At 34.9% G+C, this 8,304-nt stretch overlaps 1 protein-coding gene across 2 annotated transcripts in view; it reads right to left on the bottom strand.

The window, feature by feature from the left end:
- Window positions 1–3,060: 3,060 nt before the first annotated feature.
- Window positions 3,061–8,304, bottom strand: part of LOC134744676 (max dimerization protein 1-like) — a 445,229-nt gene continuing 439,985 nt past the window's right edge. For both annotated transcript variants that reach the window (XM_063678583.1, XM_063678582.1), the window contains exon 7: window positions 3,061–8,149. The gene's annotated coding sequence lies outside the window, so the exon portion shown is untranslated. The remainder of the gene's footprint in view (window positions 8,150–8,304) is intronic.

Raw genomic sequence — 8,304 nt, 5'->3', positions numbered from 1 at the left:
TGTTTTGTGGCAACTGGGGCCTCTGCTGTCTCTGTCATACATATCCCCCTCCCTCCCTCCCTCCCTCTCCCATACTCCCTCTCTCTGTCCCTCTTACATATTAATGCAATAGAGAAATTGCGATTTTCGTTTTTCGCGGTATAGCCTTGAATTGTCAAATGTAAACTTTTGACAGCCATAGTTACCGCATAATGTACAGCGCCACCTATAGCTGTCAAATTCTAAGCACGCATTTGCCTTTATATACATCTAATACAATAAATTAATATATGATTCAAATGATATTACATTAGATGTGAATTTCTTTATTAGGCGTTAATACGTACTGTTTAGATATTTAAATGTTTTCGTGTAGGGTCTCTATTATTTTCCATACAGTTGAAGTCATAATGTATTGTGTGCGCATTTTCGTTAGTCATAATTTGATTTTTCTCAAAAACGCGTAACTTTTCAGGATTGTAAAACAAACCTAACCTAACCTATCTATAGGATAACCTTATGAAAATCCTGAAAATTTAACGGTTTCAGAATGATGATCAAATAATGATAATCTGACTTTCACACATTATGACTTTCAATTATTATGTCGTTTCGTGTATAATAATAGTCGAAGTATGTATAGCGTGAAAAGAAACCCCATACTTTTAATACTTAATAATATCATAAATAATATTGCTTTTAATATTTATTTTTAATTAAGTGTTTGGGTGGGACGATGTAAAATAAGAATAATTAATAATACTAGATTGCACGATAGTAATTATTATTACATAGATAATTAACACTTGATAAGTGTGTCTACGTATAGTTGGTCAAACAAATCTTGTCAGTTGAAAAAGACGGAAATTTTAAAAAACGTAGGCGCGAATTATCGTCCCACAGAAAATTTGAATTTCGCGCCTTTTTCTACTGAACTTTAGCACATTTATATGACTGTTGCTGCATGAGAATTAGTAAAGTCAATACTTATTATAAAAATCGGTTTCCAATATTAGAAAGTTTCACAGTTCGCAGCTTAAATTTAACTTTTTTTTTAAACAGTTTATACGCTAGTATTATTAATTTTTCTTATCCAATTGCATTTTCAATGCCTAATAACTAATTTTGGCTCGTATAGATTTTGTCTCCTTTCTGTTAATGTGTCGTTCGCAGAAAAAGACCTCGGTGCTTTTTCCTCAGAACAACACATTCAATAATCAAATTCAAACTAAGATTAGATGCTCAATGAGCACGTGCTCACTATTGATCGAGCTTCACCTATTATATTATTGAAATAATATTGATATTATTAAATTTTGAAGTTGAATGTTGCTGCACCCCTATTTATTTTGATTTTAAATCAAAATTTCGTAGATGTGTTTTATTGATAGTTATGCATCGTTGGCTCAATTGCCATTATTAGAAATATCTATGTAACACTTAATTTGATAAAAATGCCACTATTTAACGCCTTTATTTGGCGAACTGCAAGATAAAGGTATCCATGTAATACGATTATAATATCGGGACGTTGAAAATGACAGGATACCTTTTTGCTCGAAACTACATTTTTTTTGTCATCGTAACTTAAATCAAAAAATCTCTGAACTTTTTTTAATCGGTTTAATCCTTCGCCATGTTTTAACCCTTTCAACGCTCACCAGTCGGTTGGGCGCGTATACGTGCTTTAAAAGATGTGCTAAGTGAAGCTATCTTCAGAAAACAGCATGAGGAACGTGACTGTGTACTGATTGATACTGAGGGATAGATAGTACATAATCCTGTGGTGCGACAGTGTTAATATGTAAGAATATTGTAGCAAAATGATTATTTTTAGCTAATATGCACCATACGCCAGTGAAATAAGGGCTAGCTTAGACCACGGTACTCATATATTTGAGGCTATCCGTTTATAGATGCCATGCCTGACCAAAGTAATAGTACTTGATATTAATTAATGCGATTGTATTTGTATAGGTTCTAAATAACTGAGCGTATAGAAGTGTTTACAAATACTAAGCAAATGTTCATGTTCCTTGTTTGAGATGTTTTTGTCCTTCTCTGGTCATTCGCTGGTCGATAAATCCAGATTTGAGTGTCGAAATAAAGTATTTCATTCAAATTTGGTAATTTTATTTTATTTGAGTTTGCCACAGTTAAATTAATTACGGGGTCATAATTAAGTGTATTTTAAGTTACACTTAATTATGACCCCCTTAATTAATTTTTGAAAATTTACCTAGCAGCAATGTACTGCAAACATTACCAGACATAACATGACATTACGAGATACGAGCTTTTTATAGTAACTGGGTCAAAATTATTTTCGTTGTCTTGTTTTTTGTCTCCAAAAATGTGACGGAGTGTAACTTTTTGCATGGGGTGAAATTGAGTTTAAAAAATTTCTCATGAGAATTATAATCTACAGTTAGAAATACATGCAAATAGCACTCAAAACTTTTTTATTTATTTGCTAAGACAAACATAGAAGCGTGACAGAGTGGTCAGAAACAAGACAACGAAAATAATTTTCTAGCGTTGACAGTTACTTTCAAAAGCTCGTATATCGTAACGTGTGTTGCTTTACATTGCGGGCCGAATTATTTTGTATGGTTAATATTTTAATTGTATTTCTAAGCCAAATTATGTCAATATGATAAACCACCGTTTAAATATTCTTCCGTAGTATTGGATTTACGAACACACTGTAGGTATACCTAATAGTTGTCCTTGGCGCTGTGGGCACGACTTAATAAACTTTAGGTGTTCTTGACGTTCAAAAGGTTAAATGACCTATCACATAATAATTGATATCAATTGATTGATATTGATTGATATTATTGATTGATATCTCCAGGTATCTCCGTTGTTCATAGCCTAATTCTTAATAGGCTAGAATGGTATTTTATAAACCCACTGGCTTTTAACCCTATTTAACCGCCGTACGTCAGATCACGCAATTTATAACTGTTGTTATCCACAGGGTTACATTGAAACGACATTCTTAATTTGCCTCGTACAGCGATTAAAAGGTTAAAAATGTTCCTTTTTTGGTAAACGTAGACAAATAAAACAAAGAAATTATTTATTTATAATTTTATTAAATTAGTTCTATAACTTTTTTACATATAGTAAATTATATGTGCCACGTTCGTCAAATACATTGAATAATGCTGCCAAATCACAACAGCAGTTGTCGCGGTACCTATGTTTGCCTACTCAGACAGAACCGTCGGTCGTACTCTACCGGTTTCTGAACGAAATATAAAAAAATGGGCAACAAACACATAGTGCACACGGACAAAATCATCTCATTACATGCAGTTCATTGGAGTGAAAGTGAGACAATATTGCGCAATGAACTGGATCGTCTAGAGGTATTATAATAAAAAAAAGTCATTTTTCAATAGGTCCCGTAGGCCTTAAAGTAGTTGGGACAAAGTTTTCTGACTTGTTTACAGACTGAGATTTTAAAAGTCTACCTTAAAACCATTAACAGTGAAAAGTTATTAGATTCTACGATTTTAACACCATTTTTACCTAAATATAGCAGTCTAATTTTGTTACACACGTACCTATCGTAGAATGTAATAATTTGCACAATGATGTTTGCTTGCTTGTGACCAGTATGCTGATATCAGGACGCAAAGGTGCTCAAAAATAAAGCACTAACAGACGGGTGTACCGGACCGCGACCTTGGTACGGTCCGATGCCTGTTCTGTTCGATCCAACCTGCCTGCCTGTTTGTTGGAAGGTGGTCCGCCGTACGTCCATTAAGGACGCAGCTATGAGTATGAGCGAGAATGAGATAAGCTTACCGGACCAAGGTCGCGGTCCGCTACGCCAGTCTTTTAGCACTATTAAAGTCGAAATCCGTGATACTACACAAACGTAAACTTTTTCGGATTGGCTGTTATAGAGGGTATGGACCTGATTGGCGGATTTAAGAGGGATACGTTTAAGTAGTATCATTCGGTCTTCATCTTTCGTTCAGAAACCACCACATGAGTTTGTGACGGCGCATTTTCCGTCCAACCTGGCAACCCCAACCCGAACTTGCCGGACAATATATTAATGAAATAATTTGTATAAAAATTTTGGCTCCAATATTTACAATCGTACTGATATTTTTTTACACGCCGGACTAAAATTTTTAATTTACAGAAGCAAGTCCAAGTAGGGTTGCCAGAGCTGGTCGGCAGGACAATTTATTGCAATTTCAATTTTAATAACACATTTATTATCTAGTAAAGAGTGCGCGCGTACAGTGCACGCACGTACAAATACCCTATCGATACAGTGACTGTCGGGTTGACACCGAGCCGCGGCTACTACGTGCGACAGAATAGAGTCAAGTAGGAAATAGCAACTTAAACTCACTGTAGCGATAGGATAGACAATTTATTTAAGAAAGAGACAACACCGAAGGCAGATGACTGGATCCATTGCCACTACTGTCGCCCGCGCGCTAAAATACACTAATTTTCGTACATCGTACACCGATACCGTCTCCCTGTTTCGTGTTTTTAAAAATTAACATTTAGAATTAACACTCAAGTAGGGGCTTATACAGAATTTGTACTCTTAAAGCGTCCCGTCGCCGCTTGCACCCACACACGGCAATCGCAAATGAAACATGAGTTCTACATGATAACCTAGCGTCTACTCGAACTGAGCAGACCAGACAATAATTCGGAGTATTCTGACAGCTAGGCTACGACAATAAGGCATCATTTCCATAGTCTATTGCGCGCTTTCTGATATCTTATTGGTTGACCACAGACAAGTCAGCTAACAGCAAAACGATTTTATAAGTTAACAGGAAACGCGCCAAAACGTACTCTATGAAAACAAGGCCTTATTACAAAGTTCTTTCGCCATTTAACCTTCAATCAAATAGGTACCTATAGTTACGAAAGGGACTGAAGGTTATAAATGTCTGAAAGTCACAAGAATAAAAGTGCAGTTAAATTAGTTCAAGTGAAGGATGGATTTGCCAAATATATTTTATCTAAACGATATATTTTTAACAATGGACAAGGCTCCTATTTGTAATTATCGTCGAGTGTACTATTAAAATGGTTCACTCAATCAAGGCAGCAAATATAAATCATCCAGGCATTCGCACAAGTTCTTGAATGAAGTATCGCAACACATTGGTAGTACATAATAACAAGATCGACAAAGCACTGTTCTAAAATAAAAAATATAAATATATAGTTTTGTGATAGTAATATAATTTGAAACTGATAGTTTGTTGATATCTTTGAGGCAGGATTGACAGAGGCACACAGGTCTTAGGCGTCACAAGTATTTGGAGGTGTCGGGCCCTCTATATACTACTGCGGACCAACCTGGATTTTTTTTTAAAGAGGGAAATTGGTCAAAAGCGACTATCAAAGGCCTATAAGCGTTTTGTAATGCTTTTTACTAGCTTTCAAAATTAAGTGTTTGAGATCTTTCTCGCCTTTACGATTTCAATTCTGCTCGAGATCAATGAAAGTTGTCGAGATTCATAGACTAAGTGCGTGCAGCAAAAATATCACATTATTTTATAACCAGTCAGCTCCCCTCTAATAGTTTTAAGCTTAGCAATAGCGATAAAATTTAATTTTGTTTGGCGCGCTAGGTTTTACGAGAAGCATTAAACGAGAGAATAATAAATATTTTATACATATTTTATTTTATAAATATTTTTTTTAAGCAGTGGAAAACCAGACAGGGTCAAAAGGATAGTTGTTTATAATGTATTTTTATGACATAAAGATAGATGAAGTATAAAAGTACTTTAGTACTACCTGAGAACTTAGAATCCGATCGATATGTGTGTGTTAAATTTTAGGTATATATTCATGTATGTCATAGTTAATCGTCAGTAATGTATGTCAAAATAAGTAAAGTCTGTCGAATGTAATAATCAGTACGATTACTAATAAATGTATATAGTACATTTCTATTGTAGGTTGATCCGCGGTAGAACATTGCTAAAACCCGACTGGCACGCCCCATCACACGCATTAATTACCTTAAGAGATCAGACTGTCATTTCTAAAATAAATGTTATACTTACAAATGATAATACGTTACAACTATCCTTACATAACATTCATACCTAAAACAATTTACAATAAGATTTAATGCAATCATTAAAATCACGCGCCGCCGGAATCTGAGGGTGACTCCGGGCAATTGCGTCGTCACCAAAATTGTTGAACATACATAATATACAAGGTCATTCGCTCTTCACAAAATGAATTAACAATTTATACACGGTAAAATAGCTTTAACAAAATATGTGTACTCTTATAGTTGTTTTCCCCTTGCAAGATTTTGTTTCGACACATTACCATATTGTCCTTTATTACAGTGTATAATAAGTATTTATTTTTGGTATGTGAATGTCCACATAAATTAAATACCACTAAAGTAATTTTGTCATTCGACTTGTCCATATATTAAAAATTAAAAAAAAATATAATTTTATATTAATTCGCAATAATATATTAATTATTATAGTCATTTCACTCTATCTAAAATAAATAATAATATTGTTGATCTCAATATTTATACACAACAATGACCACTCCCATATTACTGCGACTATGTCGAATAAAATAAATAATTTAACAAACAAGTCTACTATAATGACAAATTACTGAAGATGGGTGTGTGACAATGAAGTGAGATCATAGAATATTCAATATCAATACTTAAGAATACGATGTTAGTCTGTGGGGTCCGTCGACATGCGTAGAAGATGATAATAAATAAAATTTGATGACAAAAAGGTTGTAGGTTTGCGCGTGAGTTGATCGAGCAACGGGCGGTACAGGCGGTACAAACGTAGGTACAGCGGCAAAATAGGACTGTAGATAAACTTTGAAATATTGTGGTAGCGCGGTGTGAAAACGTGTGGCCACAAAACACCATTTTGTCACCGCTGTTCGGACAAAATGTATGGAGATTCTCAGGTATTAACTGAGTTAATTTTTGATGTTGCCTTATAAGGAAATTAATATTGCGCTAATAAAAAAAACACAAGTATTTAAAATAAATATGTACAAAGAGACCCAGGACTAGTTGTGATCGGTTGAAAACTCATTACTTAGTCACTTTGAAGCCTGTTTTGGGACATAGGACTTAAAGAGAGAACCACACGTCTTCAAATACATTCGCATCCAATACTTTGACGCAACGAGATGTTTAGTGGGTCCGCCTGTACAGAGCGTTTCCAAAAAAATCTTCATAGCCGAAATGATCTGGTTAGTACGCGTGAACTAAATGGAATCCTTTCTATAATTATTTTTGGTGGGCTTGTAACCCAATATAAGTTTTTGTAGACGTCCACTTAAAATTCACAGATCTAATTCTATTTGATTGATTTTTTACATGAAAAATAATTATATACAAATATAAAATTGATATTTATCTATACAACATTTTGCTAAATCAGCAACGTTTGTGAAATTAACGATAAGTACCCTAAAGAGTAACGATCAACTAGACCGTTTCAATATGACCGATAGAAAATTCAATAACGTATAGTAAAATAACATGATTATTACCACAATATCAATGATGATGAAAATACAAGGCGTTCTAAGCCCAATATGTATTATTTTGTACGAAGAGTCATGAAGTTTCCAAAACTAGTTTTTTTTTACTATTTATGAATTTACCCCAACGCTAAACTAAAACTAATTACAAAGACCGGATGTAGTTTGTGAAACTAGGTACAATGGAAAACAATGTGCACTCGAATTGATTAATACAAAAGGAATGTGCGAGTAACACACAAAAAGTGAGACAGGCATTGCATTTGGGGCAATATAATCCCCTTCACCTCTGAAATCGAATCGAGCGCTCATTGTAACCGAGAAATGGAATCCACACCGATATGCGATATTGCAGAAAAGTTGAAATAAACGGGTTTTTGGCAATTTTGTACTCGGTGATATTTTTGCAGAGGTGTTAAGACCGGCGCGTGGCGGCCAGAGCTCGGTGCGACTAGATGGCGCCACCAGGGTCGCCGGCGTCAGTCGCGGCGCGGGCACTCGTCACGTTCAGTCACAGAAACAACAGTCGCCTTAGTACATGTATCAACAAAATGTTCTACGATTGTTTACGTTACAAAGTTATGACGTCACGCTCGCTCCGCCCACTTGAAACCTGGAAATGAAAACGTTCGACTTAATTATCGATCCTTTTCAGACATTAAGTAATGGATTACTCGAGTTACAAGAGAGCATTTATTGAAAGGCTTATATCAATAAAAGATCGTGGCATAATATGGAATCTCACCTCGATTATTAATTTGAGCTTAC

This window comes from Cydia strobilella, chromosome 10, assembly GCF_947568885.1.
Source record: "Cydia strobilella chromosome 10, ilCydStro3.1, whole genome shotgun sequence".
Lineage (NCBI taxonomy): Eukaryota > Metazoa > Arthropoda > Insecta > Lepidoptera > Tortricidae > Cydia > Cydia strobilella.
The sequence above is the reverse complement of the archived record's forward strand: the minus strand, read 5'-3'. Positions and strand labels throughout refer to the sequence as shown.